This window comes from Synchiropus splendidus, chromosome 5 (genome assembly GCF_027744825.2).
Source record: "Synchiropus splendidus isolate RoL2022-P1 chromosome 5, RoL_Sspl_1.0, whole genome shotgun sequence".
NCBI classification, from domain to species: Eukaryota; Metazoa; Chordata; class Actinopteri; order Syngnathiformes; family Callionymidae; genus Synchiropus; species Synchiropus splendidus.
In genome coordinates this window covers 5093518-5104785 of record NC_071338.1, presented here as the reverse complement: position 1 = coordinate 5104785, position 11268 = coordinate 5093518, and positions in this window count along the sequence as shown.

Sequence of the window (11268 nt, the reverse complement as noted above, 5' to 3'; positions counted from 1 at the left end):
ACAGAAAAGAGTGGGTTTTGTCTCAAAGAAAGAGAGAAGCCTCAAGCAGTAGAGAGAAAGGTAAGCAGCCACACAGCAGCTGTCGACCTAATTCCTTCTTAACGCAGTGCTTGTGCTGTGATTAAGAAAGCGATCTGGCCTTTAATTTCCTCATGACACCGGCTAATGCTCTATATCTCAATTGCCTTTGGCCGCTCTTCACCCAGCGGCTTCACAACATCCTGCTTTCAGCAGTCGAATTCCATTGATATGAGCTGAGCTGCTTTCTGCAAAAAGAAAACGATCGACTGCCCCCTCACTGCAGGAAGGATCCCACTCTTCATTCCTGGGACTACATTTGCACAGTTTACTAAAATGTATATGGTGCAGGTTTGTAAATAGATCATGTTTTTTTTATTGTTTCTGTCCTAGTTTTGCGCTCTTTTTTCTGCTTTCTTCCTCCTGTACTGAATACTGCTATGACAGGGAAATGCCCACTTTGCTTGATAGAAAAGGTGATTATTGGCATGTGGAGATGCCAAAATTAGGGGGATGCCAATCTACACATGTGCAGACTACTTTCTCTCAGGTCTCAGGTCTAGTTTTTACAAGGAATTGTAAACACTTTTTTTTTTCAGCTCACACACACAATCACCAAAATATCGTCCTCATCCCATTCCTGAAAATCATTCTGTTTTTTTAGTTATCTTCCAAACAGACAGGCGAACGGACGATATCATAAGGCCACCCCTGGTGGAAATGATTCAACACATGCGCAGTTTATAACTGTCAGCACGTTATTCCAAAACACTTTCCTAGTTGGTGGGCTCCCCACTAACCATCGCAATAAATTGAATTCTGATTCTGATTCTGATTCTGAACCACCACGAGCACCCGATTCCCTGGCATCATCTGAGATTTCACGATTGTGCAAAATAATCCGGTTAAGACGTCCACTGGGATGTTTTGTTGGCCAACTGCTTTTCCACTGTTCTATAACTTGCTTACTACATCCGCAACAGCGGCTCCGTGTGGAAGGTAGAAATTCCTTTGTTTTTACCAAGCACTTTGTTGAACGGAAAATGTGCCGGTCGGGGAAACGGCAAAGAAAAATCATCCCATAATGCACTCTACTCTCAATAATCACACCTTTGCTCTGATGTCAGTCTTTTGTTATTGTGATTATTATTACTATTAAGACTGACAGTTGTATCTTGTGATGTATTAATTAAAATTATAATCCCATAACTTGTATAATGAATGTTGGCAAAGTGACACTACACTGATGATATGTATTTTTTTCTTTTTTGCACTTAAGCAGCGTTACAAACTCTTCCTGCTACCTTTCCATTGAGGGTATTTCTGTTGGGGCAAGCCCCCCCTTTTATGTCATCTAACATTTACATCTGCGTGCTAACAGTTGTGGACCTGTGTGTGATGTTGCCATGTTGCTGGTATTGTTCAGCACATTTCAAAGATGATCTTGGTAACATTGTCAGACTTACATGAGACAAAAGTCTAATATTATGCTCAAGGATGGTGGGCTCTCCCTCAGAATTGCTGCTGGCCCATGACACTATTGCTTGTAGATTGCAAATCCTCCTCATCATAAAAAGTCTGTCTGACAGTCTGTCACTGGTAGTGTTGCCACGGTTACTTAGACAAATCAAAAAAGTCCTTCATCTATTGTCACAAATTTAGGGCTCCTCTGACTGTTTCAGGAAAAATCGATTGTACTCAAAGCAAATAACACAGAAGGCCTGTTTCAGTCAAATAATGTAACGCTGAGTCAGCTTCTCTGACACCAGACCCACTGCACTCACAAACAGGTTAACATGAAGGAACTTGAGTTTCCCCTGATGAAGCACAGGTAGTTGTCTAGGTTTCACCAAGAGGAAAAGACTAAGGCAGCTACAAGTCACCGGTCATTCGCCCCCTTTCTTCAACCTTTAAATATGTTGACCTGTTGATTTTTAAATTTAAGGTTGTATTCAAGTCTAAACTTACATTTACTCTACACCCTAAAGTGGAGATGATTATTCAGTCATGAAGTCAATCAACGAAAAGCAAAGTGTATCCATTTGTATGTCCAACTAATTGGCATGGGCTGTTCTTAATCTAAATCATTTTTTTGTCCCCGACCGGGATTTATGAACGTTATACTATGGTGAATATCTGTGATGTAATAAAGGCACCACACTAGGTAGACAACAATGCTCTTGTTGGCGACTGTGTCTGCTCAGGAGGCAATCAGCAAGAAGGAGAATAAAATTGAATAGATTATGTAGGAAACATGTACACATTGCTGAGAAACCATAGAGAACAATTGGTAAGGAAACAGAAGACACAGTGCAGAACAGAATTGACTCATAGGCAAATTAAGAATTAAAGCTCAAGGTTAAAGAAAGCAAACACGAAAAAGAAAACAGACCTAGAATAAACAATAAAAGAGTGCAGTTCCCTGCATAAGAGCAACGACAATCTGGCACACAGCACTGGAACAGCAGAGCATATGAGCAGGTGGTCTTGATAGTAGAATCTGTTCCAGGTATGTGAGACATTGGGGAGAACACAAGAAGAGTACAGACAAAATAAAGTTGGAACATAACAGACCTGACACATCTGTTTTCAGAAACGATCAGATGCCGAGATAGTCGAAAACAAGCATCAGCTTCTCTGCCTGGACGTAAGGCAGCGATTAAGTAAATAAAAATAATAAAGCTTTATTTATATAGCTCTTTTTGGAGCACTGCTCAGAAAGTACTTTACAGGCAGAACAGTGAAGAATGCCTGCACTTGCTTGGACCACAAAGGTGGATGGCTAAACTCTCAGTGATGTAGAACTACAAAACTATATAAATACAAGCCTATAAAAATTTATTTTGCAGACTGTTAGAAAGATGGCTACATTGTCTGAGGAAGTTCAAGCTCATCAAAGGGAGGAAACTACTATAAAATACAGGGCATCATCTCAGTGAAGATCCTAGCACGGAAAGGTAAAGTACTAGAAGGCAACAAAAGATTATTATATTATACTAGATTTTTTAACTGGGACTCTGGACTTATTGAAAATTGTATTGAAGGATGACGTGTCACTGGGGGTCCGTGTTGGGCGTAGACTGAGGTTTGCACTCTCTGAATGCTTTTCAAGTGTATCCTGTACATGCATTCATTCAAAAACCCCGATCCTTGAGCATAGAAAGGCTTTTGAGTGCTCACTTCACAGTTATGGATTTCAGTCCAAAATTCTGCTCGCCCTCACTGTTGTACTGATCTGTAGAACATGGGGCTGTACAAAATGAGGACATGGATGAATGGCACAACTATGGGCCTCAGCAGAAGAGAAGAGCAGAGTGTCTCAGTGCAGTGGAATATGCACTTCTTGATGCTACACCTGCCCATAATAAAAGTCCACGGCCACAACGTGGCACTCAATTCACAATGCATAATATCAGGAAACCGCTCAACCATATGATGCCATACACACTGTTTGTCGTATGAGCAGTACAGCGGAAACCAGGATTCATAAACAGAACTGCCCTTGAAAGTGCACCATTTGCCCACTAAAGTTGGTTATGACTACTGCTGTCAAGTTCATTTGAGCACTAGGTTAATAGTAAGTGATATAATAAATATAAAATTAACATACAGTATAATAAATTTAAAAAAAAAACAGCATCAACAAGAACTCAAATATATTTCTAATAGATTGATGATGAAAATCTTGTTTACCAGTGGACTCACTATCACAGGAAATGTGGGACACATACAGTATGTATAATATTTGTACTGTCACCAATAACTGTTTGTGTTGGTGGACCTCTATTGTGATCCACCAGTATGTAACGGGGTTTTTTTTAACCCGGTATAAACTGTTACACATTCAGTGACACTAAATGAAACAAGGCAGATGCATCAAGACGTAAACTGTCAAGAGGCAGTTTTCTACAGATTAAATAAACTGTCTTTAATGGTGTAGGCCAAGGATTTATGTTATTTGCCGACGCAAACATGGCAATAAAGCGAATGTAAATACAGAGTGTGCGTGTTCATTGCACATGCACCATGCATGCACCACCATGTGGAGTGTCTCTGAGTGAGGTGGCGTTGCTAGGAGCACCAGGTTGCGTGCAGACAGCGGCAACAAAGTAGAGACGATAGCAGCAGTCTGGCAGTAGAGAAGAAAGGAGTGGAGCAATGCCAAGAAGAATCCCCCTGGGAGAGAGGAAGGAGGGAACCATCGAATCAGACAGACAGAAAGAGAGAGAGAGAGACAGAGGCCACACTGATACCGTCATGTTTCTTCACTGGATGATAGAAGAACAATTAACAACATCATGATATGATTGTAGTCTGTGATAACATGGTATTAAGTAGCAAGCATTGGCGAAGACAATATTATGGCATAGATGTCAGTGTGCATAAGAATTGAGGAACAAGGGAGGTGATGGATTTCAAGGTTGACTGGACAGATGAGGAAATGAAAGAGAGAGAATAAGTCAATCTGTTGGGGTTGGCGTATGCTGTCCCCACTGATGTCAGCCATCCATCAACGCCAGCGTCTCCAACCAGCCCATGTCACTTCCTCGCATGTGTACGTCGCCCTGCTGAGCCGCCACCTTACTTTTCTGTTTGTTGTCTCTTTTTCACATTCCGCTCTTTACTCTTCCTCCTGTGTGTATCTCTTCTTTTGCCTTTAAACGAGGAGTCGTGTGAACAGGCTATGCAAATGAGATGGTTATTACCCCACTGCTCATCAAGCCGCGCAGAGGAGACATTAATAGGCTGATGAATATGCATGTGAATTTGTTAATTAAGTTAATTATTCTGCTGAAAATGCATTCGTCTTCCAAGGACATCTTCCCCAGGATTTCAACCTGCTCTGCTCATTAGTCATGCGATATTTCATACACAGTATGTGTGTATGGAGTGCGTGAGGAGGAGGTAGAGGTTGGGAGAGAGAACGGCGGGGAAGTGAGACAATGCTTTTGCAATGAGTATAACATGAAGAGTGGGACCTGCCCAAGATCAACGCATCTACTGTTTACATTCGGGTTTCATGTTTTCTTCTGGTCACAAGACACATTTTTCTCAACACTCTGGGTTCTATTTCCACAGCTTTCAGCATGTTTTCTGACTCACTTCTGCTTCACTGGTTACGTCTGTCTAATTGGTTAATAAACCTTATTTAAATGAACTTTTTGTGCCAACTTTCCAACACATTAATTAATTGTTTTATCCAATTAAGTGCCGTGTGCAAATGAGCTTCACCACAAATGGTCCTGTAGGGCCATCCCCTCCCTCCTCTGTCTTTGACTCTACCCTTATTCTCCCTTCCTCCCTGCCGGTCTTCCCAGCTGCCCATGCTCTGCAAGGCACTTGGTGCCAAAGAAGCAGAAACTGTGTCCTAATATTGCTGCGCTGCCTTCTGGACCGCATCCAGCCTTCAGGCTTGCCGATCTTAATGTATGATAGCTGAAAAGTAAAAGCCTTTTGCAAACCAAAAACAAATCCGATGGAATGAACATGATTGAATATTGTGAAGACTTTGATAGAAGAAATGCAGTTTGTACTGTACGCTGCTTGGAAATTGTTATTTACCTCTGTGCCATAAAAATATAGTATCTAGTTCACCTCCCAAAATGTTTGAGTATCAGGCATTAGACATGATGATAATGATCCTTCTAATCTAAAGTGTTTTGGCTTATGTGCTGTTGTGTAATAACATTATTCCTGTTTATTCTGTTTCTGTATTTGATCAGGGTCTTTTTAGTCTGGGTCCCTTTTTTGAAAATTTAAGTAATTGGACAGTTCTGAAATTGTTACACTTGCAGTATCCAAACCTTCCAGTTCCAGTATTATTTGAAAATAATAGTAAGGATGCTGCACCATTTTTGTCTTTGTTTGTAGGCTATTTAAAGGGCACATCTTGTGATGTTTTTTTCTCTTCAGTAATAAAATATTAGGTGGGTACATGTAACGGAGCAGCTTTACATGGAAATGAAATGATAAATGTCACATGCGTGTTCCTCCTCCTCACAGATAAAAACACACAACTTCATCTTTCAAGACAATATTTAGCAGCGGTAAAAGGTCCCTCCATGAAGTCTGTAAGCGACTCATCAATCCCATCACATGAACGTGCTTCATGACGTCAAGCCGCTTGATGGATAATGTTAGGGGGTACCGTTTTATGCAGGCATATTTGTAGAATTGGATTTCAAGAACTAAATTCAGAACTAAACTATAATTTTTGAAATTAGTTACGGTGAAGTGTCTTCGTGCTAACACTCTTGGTTAACCATTCGTGTTCCCCTTTAAACAAAAAAAATTACCAAGAGGCCTGGAAAATAAGGGCACAAATGTCAAAATGTCAAGATATTATTAAGTGATTCTTGGCCCATTTTTTTTTTAACAATCTTAAGCCCTTAAGTCACGGGCAAATGCAGAGAAGGTGTGTCATCAGAAACAACAAGGAGTCCTAACCATAGATTGAGGAGATCCAAGAAGGTATCATTGAAATAAGGGAGCAAAAAAACGTTCTGGAAATGGAGAATGAAATAAAATTCTGGAAAAAACCCCCACAAACATGCCTATTTCTGTTATAGGTTATAATGATCCTGTGAACACTTTACTTTAAGATCTCATCTATAATGCATTAATAGTACATTCATGAGCCATGCATTTATTAGGCTTTATAGAACATACTTCATTATCATGTACGGCAATGTACTGTATGACAAGGTTTTTCACGTATAAGTTGAGAAAGATTAAGTAATTGTAATAAAAACAAGACGAGTTATGAAGAAAAGTAAACTTGAGTGAAGCTTGTTAGATGTAGTAAGAGCACAGTGCTGATCACTTCAAGAATGCAAGTGAATCATTCATCTTTTTGTCTGCGTTATTACACTTTGTCCATTAACTGATGACTTCATAAAGTTTCTCATTGTGTGACTCTCAGTCATCACTCCTCACTCTGTAGCTCATCTTCCACTCCACCTTACCATCTCGGATCTCAACTCAGCTTCGCAGGGAGTGGAATTCGTGACGAAGCATTCATTTCCTAGAATTTTAGAGGGGAATGGTGGTCAAAGGTAACTCTGGTTTGATAACATCTTTGTCCCAATTTCTTAGATTCAGACTTTCCTCATTTCATCTCATTTGACATACAACCACATTAAAGAAACAAGCAAACCAACAACCAGAAACTGTTAAGACGCCCTGATCTGTTCAGCGAGGCCTTCTGTTAAGGGCCGCTATGGCAGCAGGGAGTAAGCTTTTCCCAAACTCCGCCCTTCTGCACCTCAGTGCCCTGTACCTACATCCTGAAGGAAGGGGGGTGAGGTTGGTGTTTGGAGGTAAGTTGGATGTGTGATGTAATGGCCAGGTTATTTGACTCTGTCAGGTTTAGTTTAGGTAGACCAATTATTGTGGAAGCTGCAGAAGTTATGCCTGTACGTTTGGTCTTCACATCGTTTCTAATTTCCTTTATTTGTTATTTCCACATCTTCCTATATTTCTGATTTACTTTGGTCAATTTGGGATCAAATGAGCGTTGCCAAGCCTTTTATTTTTGCCACTACTGCAGACCCCCACTGAACACTCAATGGTTTCTTCTAACAGACTTGCTTCCGGGTCTGTGTCCGATGTGGTTCGCAGTTTTTTTCTTCTTTTTTATACTTAGTAATTCTCACATAATAACTATGATCCACAGTCCTCTGTTCAGTCGTTTCCCCTCCTCACAGTCTGAATCCGCTTGTGCTACTGCAGGTCTTGAACCCTGTTCTCATTCAGGAGCTCTGACTGTGTCTGACTGTCACATCAAGCAAATAAATGTGATTTGTGAATCAATGCCATTCAGTCAGCCTGGGAATAAGTAAGTAAGCAATCCAAACTTAGACCCATAAAGCAAATGTGCTGATTTGCTTTATGCAATTGCGCGTCTACTGCGATGATTCTGCAACATCATTAAACTCTTAATCTTTGGCATTGGCATGCGCCTCGCGGTGTCCTTAAATGACCTGTTATTCTGTATAAGCTGGCTGGAATAAGCAGGAGATGATTATTGAAATTATAATTTCTATTTTACATGCATCACACTATGTTAAGAATGACTGCAGGCCGAGGTGCTTGTCTTTGAAGAAAAGCACACACATGAAAACCAGTGAGTGGCGTTCAGGAGGAAGCTTGCATCAAACAGGATATTTCCAATTTCAGTGGATAAGATGTTAGCTCACCGAGGGAAAAGGGGAGGTAAATCACTTCAAACAGCTCATCCTTTGCCAAGCTGCTCATCACCATTCTCGCTCACAAAAACGCACAGAATCTTGTTTTACAGTCTTCCTCAGCATTAGCACTAATGTGTGAATGAGAATGATTTCCTTTTGAAAAATTCCACTGAATATTGTGCCTGTCTTGGGAAAGCTTGAAGGTAATTCATTATGCTTCTTATTCAACATATTTATCAAGTGTGTGAATCAACGATATAATCTTTCAATATAAATCATGGAATGATGTAGTTAGTAATATATCGCCTGAAGGGATTTTTGTACGCACACCTATCACCTCTTTAACATACAGAACAATCTTATGTCGATGGTGAGGTAGTGCTCCATTTGGAGGCTCAGAGCTGAGTCACTCCATCTCGACTTTGGAACCAGTCGAGCATCTTGTCAGGATGTCACCTGCTCTCCATCCTCTGGATGATTTCCAGACGTGTCTAGCTGGGAGGAGACCACAGGGTGTACCCAGGACCAGATGGACAGATTATATTGCTTACGTCTTAAAAATCCCTCAATCTGAGCTGAAGTGGCAATAGAACAGGGACATCAGCGACACACGGACTTAAGACTGTCATGGTTGCTTTTTAGCGGATCTACAATGTCATTGAACTGGCCATATATATATATATATATGCATTCATCATGCAAATATTTGTTTATTGCTAACAAACATGCTAAAAACATAACATTGCAAACATTATTGGCCACTCTTTTGTTGATAACATATACCTTTCAGTTACGTGCAGAAGAAATACAAAATGTGAGACATAGTAATTCATTTTGAAAAACTATTAACCGTGTATAATCAGGATTATTCATCTGTTTGTTTGCCTTTTTTAAATGTATCAATATGTTTACAAACTGTTGCTGAGTAATCAGTCTGTGAATTACATCAGTTAAACACAAAATTGTTCACAGAGCTATATGGTTTCAAAGAAATTAGTTTGCCAGCTAGGTTATATATATATATATCTATATATATAGATATATATATAGATATATATATAGATATATAGATATAAAGAGTCGGACAAACGAATAATGCAGCTTATCAATTGAAACACATAGATCTAAATGACGGGGGGCGAGGGAGGATGTGCACGGGATTCAATCGTTTGAGCCAGGCAATCATAGGAACTACGGACACCTGGTGGTCAGCAAGTGGATTGGTCGGCTGCAAGAAAGGCCCTAGAATATGAAAAAAAAAAAACCCTGCTTTTACACTGGCCAAGGGTGGGATAAATAGGTAAGCTTCTAAAGCGGTGTGAGGCTGTGATCAAAGGCAAGTTTGTTGTTGTTTTTTGTTTGTGGGACTATAGCAATGTAGTTTTGCTTAACCTTGCAGTCATCAAAAGTAGTTGCCAAATCAGTGACACATTAATATTATTAATATTATGTTTAATAATTATTTTCAAAGATCAATAAGCTTTTGCTATTTTTTTATCCAGCATCATGACTGGCACCCACCCACTCTCAGGCAGTTTTCCACTTATTTTATTGCATTAGTTTATTTTGAAATTAAATAAATCGTTTTTTATACTGCAGTATTGTGCTGCTCTCTTTTTGGTGCCGATTTATGTTCAAATGATTGTGGGAAGCCTGCCAAATTTCATTGTTCATTGTTCTTGCATTGAGGACAACCCGCAATACAAATGAGACCAGACATTTCTTAACTTTGCTCATGCTTCTTGCTGCCTCACATCCAATCCAACGTGGCACTGACACACTCAGTAGGATTAGGGAGTTTTAACCGCAGTGCCAGCCTTGCTGCTCGTGCCACCTCTTTCCTCAGTCCCACTTGGCATGGCAAGGTGAACTAGCCTCTGATTGATGGGCATGGTTTCAGCCCGCGACACTCCTCCCCAGTGCCCTGTGCCTTTCCTTTTCCTTTCTCCCACTGCTGTTTTGGCACCAGTGCCCATCAAGGCTTCTGCGCCAGGCCGCCAGCTAAAGCTCCTGGTGGGCACATCAATTACGTCTCAGCACCTCCCCTCTTTATTCTAGCCTATCTTTGGTCTGTCTACTGTCTCAGACATTGCCAATCTGGTCCCACTCCATCTCCTCAGCTGTCTATTTAAGAACATGCATCCTCCATTGATGCTTTAGATCATGACTTGGCTGAAAATAATCTCATCACTAGCTGTGAATTGCTTTGTTTGAAGCAACACGTCACATCTGTGGTATTGCCGGCCCTATTAGAATGGAATTTGTTTCTACTTGTTGTGTTTTGGAAAGATAATAGACATGTATGTCGGTCAACTACTACGTCAACTACTCCTAATTTCCTGTTCTTTGCTGTATCAACTTCTATAAAGGCAAAATGCATAACATGGCAAGCAAACGTGTCAACATCATTGTTGTACTACTGATCTGCTTTTATCAAAAGTATCCGTATCATAAGTATTAATGTAAATGTCAGAATCAGATTTATTGCCATGGTCAGTGGGGATCCCACCAACTAGGAACGTGCTCTGGAAAACGTGCAGTCAAAAACACAATAATACTGTAGTAACAATAAAATAACCACGTATCTAAATAAAAGATTTCAAATGAAGGAACAAAGGACCAGATTCAACCAAAGCGTGGCAGCGTACACCTGAGCCCATTCTCCTGTACAGCTGAGCCGAGATCTCCCACGGGGAGAAAGTCACCCACTGGCTGTGGTCACACCCCGTGTGCGAGCGCGCCCAGCACCTCATCCTGGTTATTGATGTGACTTAACAGAATCGTGAACCTGCATCAAACATTCGGTGTAAAATTGGATTTCAGTGATATAAATCGCGCATGAATGACTAGGATCTTCGAAGACGGTTTGAATGCACTGCTTGGTTTTGGCGACTGAACTGTCACGAATCTTCTCTACTTGCAGCGGTGGTACGCCATCTGGAGTCTTCTTATGAGCATTGTTTGTTTTTCCGTCGTCAACGTGATGTGGACGATAGTTACTACTGGATTAATAAATACATCACTGACTATCAATTACTAATTGTACAAACAATCTGATCCT